This window comes from Mesoplodon densirostris, chromosome 16, assembly GCF_025265405.1.
Source record: "Mesoplodon densirostris isolate mMesDen1 chromosome 16, mMesDen1 primary haplotype, whole genome shotgun sequence".
NCBI lineage: Eukaryota > Metazoa > Chordata > Mammalia > Artiodactyla > Ziphiidae > Mesoplodon > Mesoplodon densirostris.
In genome coordinates this window covers 46,698,987-46,714,931 of record NC_082676.1, presented here as the reverse complement: position 1 = coordinate 46,714,931, position 15,945 = coordinate 46,698,987, and the positions used below count along the sequence as shown (strand labels likewise).

General features: G+C 43.6%; 1 long non-coding RNA gene across 1 annotated transcript in view; it reads right to left on the bottom strand.

The window, feature by feature from the left end:
- Positions 1-453: 453 nt before the first annotated feature.
- The window catches only part of LOC132476409 (uncharacterized), a 110,765-nt gene continuing 95,273 nt past the window's right edge, over positions 454-15,945 (bottom strand). The window contains exon 3 of the long non-coding RNA XR_009530136.1: positions 454-1,206. This is a non-coding gene — a long non-coding RNA (uncharacterized LOC132476409). The remainder of the gene's footprint in view (positions 1,207-15,945) is intronic.

Below are 15,945 nucleotides of genomic sequence, written 5' to 3'. Positions count from 1 at the left end.
TTGCCCCCATAGCTTAGGAAATTCCAAGAGTTTTAGGAGCTCTTTGGCCAGAAACAGGGACAGTAACCAAATATATATATATATATATATATATATATATATATATCTTATTATAAATCACCATATCACAATGATGGTGATGATAAAGAAGAAGATAACAGGGGCTTCCCTGGTGGCGCAGTGGTTGAGGGTCCGCCTGCCGATGTGGGGGACGCGGGTTTGTGCCCTGGTCCAGGAAGATCCCACATGCCGCGGAGTGGCTGGGCCCGTGGGCCATGGCCGCTGAGCCTGCGCGTCCAGAGCCTGTGCTCCGCGGTGGGAGAGGCCACAGCGGTGGGAGGCCCGTGTACCGCAAAAAAAAGAAGATAACAATGACAATGACATCAACCGTTATAGCATTTATTGGTTACATACTGTGCACCAGGCTCTTTACATTGTGAGTACACCGTGCTATACGTACTGTCCTTATAAATGGAGACTCGGAAGTTAAAATACTTGCCAAGATCATGCAGCTGGTAGGTGATGGCGCCTGGACATTGATTCAAAGCACTCACTCTTCAACAACATGTCAGGGATTGAAAACCAGTGTCCACTGCTAAACTCCAGCCTGCAGATATATGTTGTTTGACCAGCAAAGTGATTTAAATTTTTGGAATTTGTTTTCAATATTTAAGTATAAGATTTGGGTGTTTTTTAAAATTTTCATATGACTCGAAGTCCTTGTTTCTGGCTTTTGGAAAATTCAGAACATCGGCCATAGCAAGCCAGGATTCCCACGTGATAACTATTGGCCAGGGCTGCCCACTTTAGACCCAGCTTGGGTTCACCATTTTGCCGAAGTCCATACACGGGCTATTTCTCTTCTTAGGTCGAAGGCTGGCTCCAAAAGCATGTGCATTTTCAAACTTACCATTTCCACAGCATTACCATGACCACAGGCTTGTGGTCAGCCATCTGGCTTTTAGATGCTACTCAGTGACCTTCCTCTGGCCCAAGGATCAGAGGCTGGCTCTGGGACCTCACTAACTTTCCATATCTCTGGGAAGGCCTGCTGGAGGTCCGGTGTGGGCTGTGCCTGATGGGAATCCAAGGAACTGGTCCAGAAGCTGCCATGGCATTGCCCTTAAAAAGCATGACATGAACTTAGATCCAAAGGTGGAATTGGTTTGGGAGGTGGCAGGTCCTGTGCTCTCCGCACTGTGTCTGCTGGGAGAAAACAACCCATCGGGCACGAACAAGATCAATGCCAGCTCAGTGAAGTCCCCCAGAAACTGTGAAATTGCATAAAAGGTTTGATCAAAGTCCCCATCAGCCACCAAGCTGTAATGACTTCTGTGATTTTTCTTAACCAGATTTTAATTTTTATGTTTATTATTTAGGGACTGATGGAGCACAGGAAATGCCTCAGCCTCTGGATGCCTCTCTCCTTCTCTCCCGTGAAGCACTTTAAGAACTCGGAAAAACTCAATTGCAAAGGAAAAGCATTTGGCTCTCAATGTTTCATGTTTTGTTCCCACTCCCCAGGCTTGGAGACAGCTCAGGAACTTAATTAAAATCAGCGGAGAAAAAGAATTGAATAAATCACAACATGAATATCTCTGAAAGTCTATATCACAGCGCAGTGGCATGGAGGTGAACAAAAGGTGCTCTCTTCCCTCTCTCCCTCTGGAAAGGGGAAGAATTAAAATTATCTCAGAGCACACTTGATCTCTCTCTCTCTCTCTCCCCCCCACTCCTCTCTGAAAGCAGGAATAGGAGAGAAAGACTGTCAAGAGGTCAAAGGTATGGATCTGGCCCTCATTCCCAAAAGAGGTCACTAGACATAGAAAAGACCCCCAACCGTCACTGAACGTAAGACATGTGACATATTTCTCCCTCCAGCAACGCTAGAGTCATTGCGCTCAAGCCCCATTTTGCAAATTAGGTTAAGAAATTTTCCCCAAATTTACCTGGCCTTCAGGTGCCACCTGATGCCCATCATTTACCTTGAATTCAGCAAGATATCCTTCCCCAAATAGCCCAGTAGATTCTCCCTAGCACTTGTGGACAAATTACTTCCAGGGGATCTGAGTCACACCCAGAAAGGGATGGGAGAGGACTCCACAGGACCACCAGCCTGGCCCCTGCCTCTCGGCACAATCATTTCACCACCCAGTCCCCACGAGAACTGGGCTCACCCCTTACAATTGCCAGAGGAGGAAACTCTTGAAAATGCACTTAAGTGTCTAACATCCCGCATTCTCCACGGAGCAGACCTTGCTCAAATCTAATCTGAATCTTATGGGCTGCAGGCTGGATCTTGTCCTTAGGGTAAATCTGAAAATGAGTGATGCATCCTTTCCTTTTTTCATCCCTCCCTCCCTCCATCCTTGTCAAAGTTCTGCCCTCTTGCCTCCCAAAGCAGGTGAAACACCCAACCCAGTGCCTGGCACAAAGCTTGTGTTTATTAAATGTTAATTTCTTGTGTTTGTTTCTTCCTTCCACCATGCCTGCACTCTGGGGTGGGGGGCACTCACCGGCCACCCCATCCTTCTCTTGGAGTTATTCACAGTCTTGAAAGAAGGACCATGCTTAAACACAGAGCTGCAATGCAGGGACGTAGATGTGATAACAGAGCTAAAACTACTGTGGGATCCCAGGGAGAGACCTGCTCTGCCTTTCATGACCCAGTCTCCAGCATGTCCCCACCTAAAACCTTCTGGTTGCCCTTAGGACAAAGGTTGGATCCCTGGGTCCCCCGATCTGGCTCCACCTTATGGTGTCCTCCCTTCTCTCACGGCAACCTCACTCCCTGCCCTGAGGGTCCTCACACAAACTCTTTCTTCCTCCTGAAGTATTCTTGCCTCCCCACTTTATCTGGCCATATCCTATTTCTCATCCATACTCTGATTAAATACCACTTTCCCAGGAAGCCCTGCGGGACCCCCATCCCAAAACAGGTGCAGGTTCCTTGCTATGTGCTCAGGCTATCTCACACCAGATAGTTTCCTTTTTAAACACTTGCAACATTGAATGAATAGTTACTCTTCAATATCTGTGTTTTCTGCTTGACCATAAGCATCCTGAGGGCAGGGAAGACGTCATAGGAGCTGATATTTTAGTTGGGGCTTGATGGTTAGATAGAACAGACCAGTGGGAGAGGGACAGTCAGATGAAACATGAACATAAAAGGTGTTCCTGGGCTTCCCTGGTGGCGCAGTGGTTGAGAGTCCACCTGCTGATGCAGGGGACACGGGTTCGTGCCCTGGTCCAGGAAGATCCCACGTGCCGTGGAGTGGCTAGGCCCATGAGCCATGGCTGCTGAGCCTGCGCGTCCGGAGGCTGTGCTCCGCAACGGGAGAGGCCACAACAGTGAGAGGCCCGTGTACCGCAAAAAAAAAAAAAAAAAAAAAAAAAAATCTAGCAAATCATTTTTTGGATATTGACAAACTGATTCTAAAATTTATATGAAGAGGCAAAAGACCCAGAATAAGCAACATAATATTAAGACTGACATTACCCAACTTCAAGACTTACTATAGAGCTAGAATAATCAAGACAGTGTGCTATTGGTGAAAGAATAGACAAATCAATGAAACAGAATAGAGAACCCAGAAATAGACCCAGAAAAATACAGTCAACTAATCTTGACAAAGAAGCAAAAGCAATATAATGGAGCAAATATAATCTTTTACACCAAAGGTGCTGGAGAAACTGAACAACCACATGACACAAAATGGATCAAAACATAGACCTTATACACTTCACAAAAATTAACTCAAAATGGGTCATAGACCTAAATGTAAAGTGCAAAACTATAAAACTCCTACAAGATAACAATAGGAGAAAACCTAATTGACCTTGGGTATGGTGATGACTTTTTAGATCCAACACCAAATGCACAATCATGAAAGAAATAACTGATAAGCTGGACTTCATTAAAATTCTAGTACCTGTAACCTGTCATGTATCATGACTATGCCTTTACCTGCTAAAACTAAAAACTTCTGTTCTGTGAAGGAGAATTTCAAGAAAATGAGAAAACAAGCCATAGACTGGGGAAAAAAATATTTGCAAAAGACATATCTAATAAAAGACTGTTATCCAAAATATATGAAGAACTCTTGAAACTCAACAATAAGAAAACTAACAACCCAATCTAAAAACAGGCCAAAGTAACACCTCACCAAAGTATACAGGTGGCAAGTAAGCATATGAAAATATGTTCATCATCATATGTCATTAGGGAATTGCAGATTAAAACAACAATGAGATGTCACTACACACTTATTAGAATGACCAAAATCCAAAAAACTGGCAACACCAAATGCTGGTGAGGATGTGGAAAAGCAAGAACTCTCATTGCTGGTGGGAATGCAAAATGGTGTTGCCACTTTGGAAGACAGTTTGGCAGTTTCTTACAAAATAAAACATACTCTTTCCATATAATCCAGCAATTTTACTACTTGGTATTTATGCCAAAAGTTGAAAGTTTAGATCCACACAAAAATCTTCACACATTACAATAGCCAGGACATGGAAGCAACCTAAATACCCATCAACAGACAAATGGATAAAGAAGATGTGGTACATATATACAATGGAATATTACTCAGCCATAAAAAAGAACGAAATTGGGTCATTTGTACAGATGTGGGTGGACCAAGAGACTGTCATACAGAGTGAAGTAAGTCAGAAAGAGAAAAACAAATATATCTTAACGCATATATATAGAATCTGAAATAATTGGTATAGACGATCTTATTTACAAAGTAGAAATAGAGACACTGACGTAGAGAACAAACATATTGATACCAACGGGGAAAGGCGGGGGTGGGGGGGATGAACTGGGAGATTGGGATTGACATATGTACACTATTGATACTTTGTATAAAATAGATAACTAATGAGAACCTGCTATATAGCACAGGGAACTCTACTCAATGCTCTGGTGACCTAAATGGGAAGGAAATCCAAAAAAGAGGGGATATATGTATACATATTGCTGACTCACTTTGCTATACAGTAGAAACTAACAAAATATGGTAAAGCAACTATACTCCAATAAAAAATTATTCTAAATAAAAAATAAAATATAAATTAAAAAAAATCTTCACACAGATGTTTGTAACAGTTTTGTTCATAACTGCCAAAACAACCAAAATGTCCTTCAAAAGGTGAATAAATAAACTGTGGTACATTCAAAAATGAGGATTATTTAGCACTAAAAAGACATGGGCTATCAAACCATTGAAAGACATGGAGGAAACTTCAATGCATATTATTAATTAAAAGAAACCAATCTGAAAAGGCTACATACATCCTGTATGATTCCAACTATATGACATTCTGGAAAAAGACAAAACTATGGAGACAGTAAAAGGATCAGTGGTTGCCAGGGGTTAGGGGGACAGGAAGGAATAAATAAGCAGAAAACAAATTTTAGAGCAGTGAAACTATTCTGTGTCATACTACAATAGTGGATACATGTCATGATACATTTGTCCAAACCCATAGAATGCACAACACCAAGAGTAAACCCTAATGTAAGCTATGGACTTTAGGAGATATTAAATAATGTATCAGTGTAGGTTCATTGACTGTAAGAAAGCTACCACTGTGGTGCAGGATATCGATACTGGAGCAGGTGGTGAATGTGTGAAGATGGAGTATATGGGAACTCTCTGTACTTTCTGCTCAGTTTTTCTATGAAACTAAAATTGCTCTAAAAAATAAATTTTATTAATTTAAAAACAAAAACAATAATAATCCACCCAATTATTTTGGTCTACCACGTGTCATGTGTGAGGCGTGACATGGGGGCAAGCCCAAACCTTCACTGTGAGATGATTAATAGGGAAACTGGTCCAACTAGTCATCCATCCTTCCACCCATCCACCCATACACCCATTCATCAATTCATTTATTTGTTCACTAACACAGTCAACAGCAATGCCACTAAACAGCATCTCAATATAGGACAGAATGTGGTTAGACAACAAGTATTTGTGAAGTGCCTATGATATTCCAAACACTATCCCAGGATCCAGTGTACAATAGTAAACAAAAATAAAAAATCTTCACCTTATGAAATTCACAATCTGGTGAAGAGACAATGAATAAACAAATAAGTTTGATAACATATTAGGGGAATAGTAGAGTGGGGTAAGAGGTATAATTTCAAATACAGTTGGCAGGGATGGTGTTGAAAGATGATACATGAGAAGACTTAAAGGAGGTGAGAGAAAACCATGAGGATAAGTGGGAGAAGTATTCTAAGCAGAAGAAACAAATGCAAAATCCCTGAGACAGGAACATGTACAAGCAACAGCAAGGAGAGTGATGGGAGGTAAAAGCAGAGGGGAACAGATTATGTTCCGAAGTAAGGACTTTGGCTTTTATTAGGAGTGAACTGAGAAGCCACTGGTTTCAAGCAGAGACATGATATGACGTGGCTTGTTTTTTTAGTGTAATAGGTATTAGCTTTCATCCTCAAAGTCAGAAAGAAAAGGAATATCACTTTATTTCCCTTAAGGCAACCTAGCTGTGGCCCTTCTCTCACAGGAAAGCAATTCCCTCTCCTCCACAGCTGCATCTCCCTCCTTTGCTTCATATCACTCTTGATTAAGGGCAGTGTATGAAGACCAGAGTGCAAAGGTCTGCCTCAAATGAGTTACATCATGGTCATTGCCAGTGTCCTTGCTGTCTGATCTGCAAGAGGTCCCGAGTCCTGGATAAAGCATTGCTTGAGATCCCTTGCCAACAACGCTATCTTCCTATGTGGGGTTTGCAAACTGTATTTGTTCAGGTAACTCCAGATGCTGTAACAAATAAATTCAAAATGGCAGAGGCTTAATGAAATGGGAGATCATTTTTTGCTCATGTGATATTTCAGATATCCTGGTGGGGGGGGAGCACTCCTCCGTGTGGTGATGTAGGGACCCAAGCTTCTTGCATATTAACCTCTACAAGCCCCTGGAGAATCAAAGTTCCTCTGTCTCCAGAGAGAAGGGAAAAGAGAGGAAAAGCACATCCACTTCTTAGCCACCTTGACCTAGAATTCACACACATCACTTATATTCACATTCCGTTAGGGAGAGAGAGTCACATGACCGCACATGGAGACAAGGGAGGTTGGAAGAGGCTGCCAGACAGCCCTGGGAGAAGATCTGATCAGTAATGAGGCTGACGTGGGGCCAATGGCACCCTGATAAACCGTGTGTAGGCTGAGTGTATATGAGTTAGGTTAATGTCAACGTACTCCACTGAACACGGACCAAGTACCAGGTGGGAAAGGCTGTCTGAGTTTGAGTTCCCACTCAGTCACTTACTTGCTGAGTTCCATAGTGCAAGGCAGGCAACCTCTCTGAGCCCCTGTCTCTCCCATCGGAGTCAGTGATCTATAAACCACATAAAGCACTTAGCACAGTGCCTGGTACACAGGAAACATTCAGTAAACATTATTATATGTTTTCACCACAAACTGCAGGCACCGAAATCCAGAACTTCCGTCCTATCCAAGGCCTGTATCCACGAGGCTTGACCCTGTTAGAGGCTCTGTTCTAGAATTAAGAGGTTCTGGTCTCCTTACAACTCCACGTGTTTGTCTTATTAGGACCCCTCTTGGGTGGGCCAGTTTGAGTGGGCCTCTGTTTTGGGGAACGAAATTCTCCCAACAGAAAAGCAGATCAGGTTCAAGTGAGGTTAAGGGATTCCTAGAAATTTAAGGCAGAGAATGAAAATGGGTGTTTTAATAAGATATCGGGGAAGGGAGAGAAGGAAAAAGAGAGGGAGGGAGAGAGCGTGTTAGGTAGAAGTTTGGGAAAGGGAAGATATAAATTAGAAAGGAGGAAGCAAGAGAGAGAGAAAGAGGGAGGAAGAAAGGGAAGAGGGAGGGAACTGGAAGGAGGAAGAGCTGGACTCTGAAGCCTCTTGGAGGATCTACAGATTTCTTTGGCCAGAGGCAAGTGTCACTGTGATCTGGGCTTGGTCCCAAATGCCCATGAGCTCCCACTTACCAGCCTTGAGGGCGGCAGCAAGCCCGCTATATGCACAGCTTCATAAAGGACTCATCATTTTATGGTCAAGAGCATGTGCCAATCTCATCCAAATCAATTAATTCCTTAATCACACTGTGAATGGAGCAGGATGTGAAGCACCCATGTGGGAACGATGAATATTAGTAGTATTTAATGGCCAAACGCTTCTGATTCCGTAAAAGCATCCTCGAGGTTGCACGATAAAATCCAAAGTTTAATTCTTGGGTAACAAGGCCCCAAGCAATTGTACCTTATTAATTCTGACAACAGGAATATGTATGCGAGGGCGTGACAGCCGGCTACTTAGAGCCATGCCAGCTGCCAGCCCCAGGACCTGGAAGTGATTAGTGTGCAGCCCAATTGCAGGAAGATTTAGGATCCCTTTCACTATGGGATCTTTCTCAAACACCAAGCTGTAAATACATCATCTCCCCCACCCACCTGCACCTCAAGGGATGTTTTGGAAAAGGTAGAGGAATTGAAACTAGAGGCTTATGGGTGCAGGGAGGCAGACACTGGAGAAAGATCTGATGCAGGCAGGTTGGGACTGCCCTGTAAGGTTGTACAAGTTACGTACTGCACAAGGCCTCCAGCTGAAGAGGGGTGAGCTGAAATTCTGGTCTGAGCTCTGCCCACCAAGCCATGTGCCTTGGCATCAGGCTATACCTGCTCTGAAAAGGCAGGTTTTTCCTTAATCCAACCACCCAGAGGGTGAGCTGCATAAACTCTTTGAAACTCAATTTCTCCATTTGAAGAGACTGGACTAGATGAGAACGTGCCTTCTGAATGGAACATTGCTTAATCCCAATTTGTTCTTTCAGTCATTCAACACACATATATACAGGTGCCTATTGTCAACTGTATAATAGATAAGACTCTGGAGATCTGGAGATGGCCGCCTCATTTTAGAGGAAAGACAGGTCCTAAGGCAAATATTTACACTAGCAGTATATGGGGGGTATGGTGGGACCACACCTGTTCTAGTACAGGAAATGCCTGAGGCCTTATTTTTGTGGCATCTCTCCTGCAGCCCAGAACAGCAAGGGCAAACAGTAGGATATTAATAATGCATTTATTATATTGCTTTGATTTTTTTTCTTACCCAATTTCCACCACTACTGAGCTGGGATCTCCTGGAAGTCATAACTATGCCTTATTCATCTCTGACGCCCCAAAACCTAGCCTAGTGTCTGGTATACAGCACTCGTAATGGGTTAAGTATTTGCTGTATGTTAAAAATCTCTAATAAGTACTTTACACATACTAACTCCTTCAGTCATCATTTTTGTTCTGCAAGGGGTCATTTATTATCTTACTTATTATCTCTCAGCCCCCAAAAAACTCTCTAAACCATACTGCAGGGGTGGTACACATTTTCTGTAAAGGGCCAAATAGTAAATATTTTAGGTTTTGCGGGCCTAAGTATTTGTCACAAAGGCTCAACACTGCCACTGTAGCACAAAAGTAACCAGAGGCAACACATAAACCAATGAACCTGGCTGGAATTCATGGACACTGAAATTTGAATTTTATATAATTTTTACATGTCAAAAATATTATTCTTCTTTTGATTATTTTCAACATTTAAAAATGTAAAATTATTCTTAAATTGTGGGCCACATGAAAGGAGGCTAAATTTGGCCTGTGGGCTGTACTTTGCCAACCTCTGCTCTACTCTGAGATTGTGGGGCTGGCTGCCTGCATACTTCATATCCCAGAATTCCTTGATGCCTGGCTTCCTTTTGGGTTTTGCCAGAAGGAGGCATTGCTGAAAGATTGGTAGGAGAAGGGGAGAAGGGACTCGCTCTCTCTAGCTTCTGGCAGCATCTCACCAACAGCAGAGGACAGTCAAGGCTCTAGCCACTCCCAGAACCTGTCACTTACCGCCCCCATATGTGTAAACATCAACCACCTGGTGTCCCCTAAGATGTGAGGACCTCCTGTGGAGGACTTCCCTTCAAGATCCAGAGGCCCCCTAGAGTCTGTCATACAGAGTGAAGTAAGTCAGAAAGAGAAAGACAAATACCGTATGCTAACAAATATATATGGAATCTAAGGGGAAAAAAAAATGTCATGAAGAACCTAGGGGTGAAAGGGGAATAAAGACACAGACCTACTAGAGAATGGACTTGAGGATACGGGTAGGGGAAAGGGTAAGCTGGGATGAAGTGAGAGAGTGGCATGGACATATATACACTACCAAACGTAAAATAGCTAGCTAGTGGGAAGCAGCTGCATAGCACAGGAAGATCAGCTCGGTGTTTTGTGACCACCTAGAGGGGTGGGATAGGGAGGGTGGGAGGGAGGGAGATAATGCTGCATTTAATTTTATTATGCATCTTTTTTAAGCAAAGTTTTAAGGAAGGCGTTTATTTCATTTTATAATAAGCAAACTTGCCTGTGGGTTATTATTCTTGGAGAAATTCAATTAACCTTAGCTTTCTCAACTTCTTGACTCTTAAGGTCCAGCTGGTTCAACTAATAGTAGTTCCATATAGTGAAGACAAGGCAAAATTGCAGACACAAGATCCCCTGAGAGATGAGCCCATCTCATCTAGAGGTGCTGTCATAAAATTTTAATGCCTGAGTTTATGCTTGTATAAGGATCAATATGGTTTAAAGTTGTGTTTCCTTAAGTGGTCCTTAATGAAAAACGTACAAAAAGAGATGGATTAATAAAAAAACGTTTTATGCTAAGTGATGTTTCCTCTCTTGTATAATACCCATGAAAACATCAAACGCTCATAAAAGTTTACTTATATAAGATAATTTAATCATGATAGCAACACTGTGATGTATCTATTATCCTCCCATTTTGTAAATAAGGAAGCTGGGGGCACAGGGATATTAATAACTTGCCTGAGTCCCTAGCTAATAAATGGTAGGAACAGAATTTTAACCCACTCATGTTGGCTTCTCAAGTTCATAGTCTTAACTATCATGATGCAGATAAAAAAATTTTGCAGTTGTCAGAATTTGAAAAGATTTTTTTCCATCATAACACTGACAATACACTCAAAAGATCTTTCCCTGAAACTGTCAATACCATATTCACATTGCCAATGAAAAGCTATTTAAGTGACTCAACATAATCTGTCATCTTTAAATTAATGTCATCAATTTGAATATATGCTGAGTGAATCTTGAAGGATAAGAAGGAAATATCCGGGCTCCATGCATGAGGAGCTATACGGACAAATGCAATGATGCAAAAGGAATGATGACACATTTATATACCTGCAGGTACTTCAGTGTGGCTGGAGCGTATGGTGTGAGGTAGGGCACAGCAGAAAATGAGGCTGGAGAGAGAGGCGGAGGCAGAGGCCAGGTTTCAGAATAGACTGAACAGGCATTAAGGCTGGACCTCCCTGGCAGTGAGGCTGGGGGAAGAAAACGTGCAAAATCGACTTTGGATTCTGCCATCCTTGAAGGAAGTACCCCAAAATGTGTGTTGGCATTATTATCCTTTACTGGCACTTGGTGGTCAGACATGCACATAACCAGCATCTCTACTTCACTTGATAGGGAAATAAAAACAAACCAAAACTGCAAAAAGGGATCATCTCCAGGACCTGTTGGAGCAGTGGGGTGCATTCATGGAAACTGAAGCTCAAGTCATGGGACCTGAAGGTCAGGGAAGTTGGTCTTTCCACCCTCCTGCTCTGTGTGTTGAAAATCTTGTCTTTGCCTACATTAAAGAAGCACTCATCCCATACCTGCATCTATTGGCATTTTTCTGTAAGTCATATTTCTATCCAACTGTAACAACCACACACATCTCGAGGACCTTGGATTTCAATATCTGTGCCACAGAGAGTCTTTGAAAGGTCAGCTTTAAGGAGGAAATGTACGGTCAGATTTTATAGAGAAATCACTGTGATGATAGCGTGGAGAATGGCTTAAAGGAGGTGAGACTAAGAAAGCGATCTAAGAGAGAAACGAAGACCTGAGCTAAGACAGTGACTATGATCTGGGGAATGGGAGAGAAGCAGAGAGACTCAATAAGTATTTAGGCTGTGGAATTGTTCAGAACCCAGTGACCAATTCCATGTGAAAGAGAGTTAGAGAAATAAACAAAACTGACCCTAGATTTCAGGATTGGGTATCCTGATGAGGTCATATGAGGAGATGCAGAGTAAAAGAGGCGAATCTGGTTTAAGGAACAGGCATGTGAGACATTCAACAGGTAGTGGAAGAGAAGGATGTGGAGCTTGAAAAAGGTTGGGCTAAAAATGGAAATTAGGAAACACCATTATAGAGATGGAAATAATAGATTGACTCAGCCAGGGAGAAAAGAGAATGAAATGCTAGGGACACCAATATCCAAAAACGTGGCTGAAGGAAGGAAGCCCATAAAAGAGGCTGAAAAGGAATAAATACAGAATAAGCAGCAAAGGCTGGTATCACGGGAGCCAGAGAGGCCATTGCAAGAAGGAAGGCGCAGTCAATGCTATCAAATGCTCCAGGAATCAAGTGGAGTGATAGCTGGATTTAGATATAGAGCGTTACTAGTGAAATTTTCAAAGCAATTTTAGTAAATTGATAGAACAAAGCTGGATGGCATTGGATTGAGGAGTCAGTAAGAGGACGGGAAACAGAGACATTATCTTGGGCTAATTTTAAATAGATTTTCTATGGCAGGAAGGGAAGCAATAAGACAATAGCAATGATTTTCAACCCTGGTTGGTGATAGAATCACCCCGGGAAGTTTCAAAACATATTGATTCCGGGGCTCACCACCACCACAGACTCTGTTAATTGTTCTGTGATGTAGCCGAGGCATCTGCTTTCAAAATCTCCTGCTGTTTGAGTTTGAGAACCTATGAGCATGGCATTGAGAGAGTATTCTTATAAAGCTATTATTCTAAAGCGGGAGAGGTTCCTGAGCATGTAGAAATGGTGATGGCAAACCGTAACAAGGCAGAGATAAACATGTAGGAGAAATGAACAGCAGTCACCAGAGCAGAAACCCGGAGTGGGTGGGGGGATGTGGTCTCCGGGATACAGGCGGGTTCACCTTTCACGCTTGCCCTCTGAAATGAAAATGGAGGGAGGTGGAAGAAGGCGTGGGGTTCAGGTGGAGAAGAAAAGGATGATGAGGGAATTTTTCCTCCTGACTATAATTTTCTTTGCAAAACAGAAGAATGGTTAGTTTGCTGAGGGAGGGGGAAATGGTGGCAGTGAGCTTGTTAAGAGGAAAGGCTTGAACTTGTGTTGAGTGTGGTCCTGCAGGAGGAAGCATTCACCAGCTGAGACTGGAAGCCAGAAATTTATATGTGAGCTCCACTAGAAGATGAATTCCATGAGGGCAGAGCCATTCTCTGTGTTGGTCACTGCTGTGTCACCAGGGTTAAATTTGGTATACTTGGTAAATACTGAGATGAACAAATGTGCTGTGGCACCAGTCTGACATTTTATTTCCTCGACATCAATTGAGAGGCCAGGGATAAAAGCCTTGAAGCGATTCAGTAAAGCTGGAGTTTAGGGTTCAAGGATATGAGAAATGTGTCCTGATCACAGAGCATCAAATAGACCATCCGAGAGACCATGGGTTTTATCTTGAGGGCAAAAGGCAGTGAGACAGGAGAGATCTGTGTTCCCAAAAGTCCACTCTGGGCTTTGAGGGGATTATTCAAGGGAAGAGAGAGGCTATTCTAATCATCCAGGTGAGAGATGAGGAGTTAGGAGACTGGTGAAAACAGAGGGTCAGTTTCAAGAGGGCAAATTCCAAATCGTTATCAAGGACAGCTTTACAGTCGTAAGAACCGCCCAAACACGGCTGCTTCGAGGGACAAGGAGGGCCTTCATCTACCTTGAGGGGATGCTGGGCTGAGAGAGCTGCACACTGCATCTGTGAAAGCCAAATTGCCAGCTTCACTGCCTGCCTCTTTGGGAGGCCTTGTGGCCTCAGCTGGATGGGAACCGTATCCCCTCCTCCAGCTCACCAAATTGCTGTGCTGTATTTAAAAGTCAAACAGGAAAATAAACCCCAGCCCAAGAAGGGAGCGATTTTGGCATTAAATAAAGGGAATGTTTTTATTCTGCAATGAAACCACTGCGATCTTGGAACACAATTTGCATAAACAGACAGTTTGGCTATAAACAACCTCACCAGTAACTGGTATTTACATATAGAACAACTCAGTCAAAACCCAATTAAAGGCTCTGATGGACTGGGGATTGTCAAAACATTTAAAACGCTTCACAGCAGCTAGGCAATTTATACGCCTCAGTTGGACCAGGAGTTCCTGATTTCTCCTCCCATCTGCTCTTTCTCCTACCCCCAGTCGCCTACCGGACCGGTGACTCCCAACCCAGACCCCAACCTGGCAGCCTGGCCTCCGACAGGAGGGAGAGGTCTCTAAGTGGAAGACTCAGAGGAGAACAGAACGGGATCCACCTGGGGTCCCTGACCTGCCTATGGAAACCAGAGTCCCACGTGGTGTTTGCACATATGATGCTGTCAAGAGGGTCTGCTCAGATGAGGCAGGATTTCAGGATGATCCAGACAATACGGCACCTGATGTTGGGCAATCAGTACCCAACCTGTGGTTCTAGGTTCCAAAGTTCTAAGCAAATGGTCGACGAGCAAGGTAGGAAATTAGCCCTCCCCAGCCCCGCCCCATGGGGAGAAGAGCTTGCTCATCAGGGACTCAGGCCAGCCATAGAAACGGAGTAGACATGTTGGGAAAATTGCGGACAGCTTTAATGGGAGGGGGAACCATGGAGCAAGAGGTTCCCCTGGGGCTTGATAGAGCCCACCAGGCTTAAGGCAGAACGATGACTTGGGCTAAGCCTCCAAAGTGTTCCTGTTCTCGGCACAACTGTACAGGTGTAGGGCCACCCCCTGTTTCTATAAATGCAGTGTGATTAGAACACAGCCAACTCATTCATTTATGTGTCTTCTGTGGCTGCTTTCATGTTGCAAGAGCAGAGCTGAGTAATCGCAACAGAGACTTTAGGGCCAGCAACATCTAAAGTATTTACTATGCGGCCCTTGAAAAAAATATTTACTGATCCCTGGCCTAGATGGTCTGAGGACTTATCTGGATGTTGCTTGGTCATGTGTTTTGTTCTGAATCTAAAGAGAATTCCAAGGCAGAAGGAATCTGGCCTTTGGTCTCTTCTCTTCCAGCTCTCCATGCAGGTAAGGATAATAGAGTCTTTGATTTCCTTTCCTCGACTTGAGTTGGGGTCCACTGAAACTGCCCCCATCTTCACAGCCTTCTTGCAGGAGGGAGCCCTCTCTGGCTAGTCTTCTCAGCCTCCTTCAGTTAGATGTTCTATCTCTTCCTTCCAGGAGCCCATAGATAAGAATGGGGGAAAGGGGAACCACACCTTTCAGAATGGTCTCTGGGAAACTCAGAGATATAGGGAAGCTATAAAGTAGTGAGACTGGAAGTGTACAAGCAGAGAGGTCTGCTGTGAAAGGCCCTTTGGACCTCAAATCTTGCATTTAGCAGCTTCTGAAACACTAACTCAAGTCCTAACTCAAGTCCACGTGGTTACTGCCCTTGTTGAGCTCAGTGGCCCCCTCTGTGACCTCCCTACCCCAAGCTTGGCAGCCTCTAATCCATCCTCCAAGAGCAGCAAGGGCCAGCTTTGCAAATTCAGATTTATCCTTGTCACTTCCAGGATTAAACTCCTTCAAAGGCTACACATCACACCCAGGATAATATCCAGATCCTATCTTAGTGTTTACTCGTCCTTTGGCCCTGCCGAATTCTCCAAGCTCATCTCCTACACACCCCACCTCCCATGCTCCAACCAGATCCAACAACTATTTATTCTCCAACTATGTGTGTCTCTCTACCTTTCCTCAGGCTGTTCCCTCTTTCAGGTGTGCACATTCCCTCACCTTGTGCATATGACGAACTCCTATGTATTCTTCAAAACCCAGCTCAGATGCCCCTCCTCCTGTTTAAAA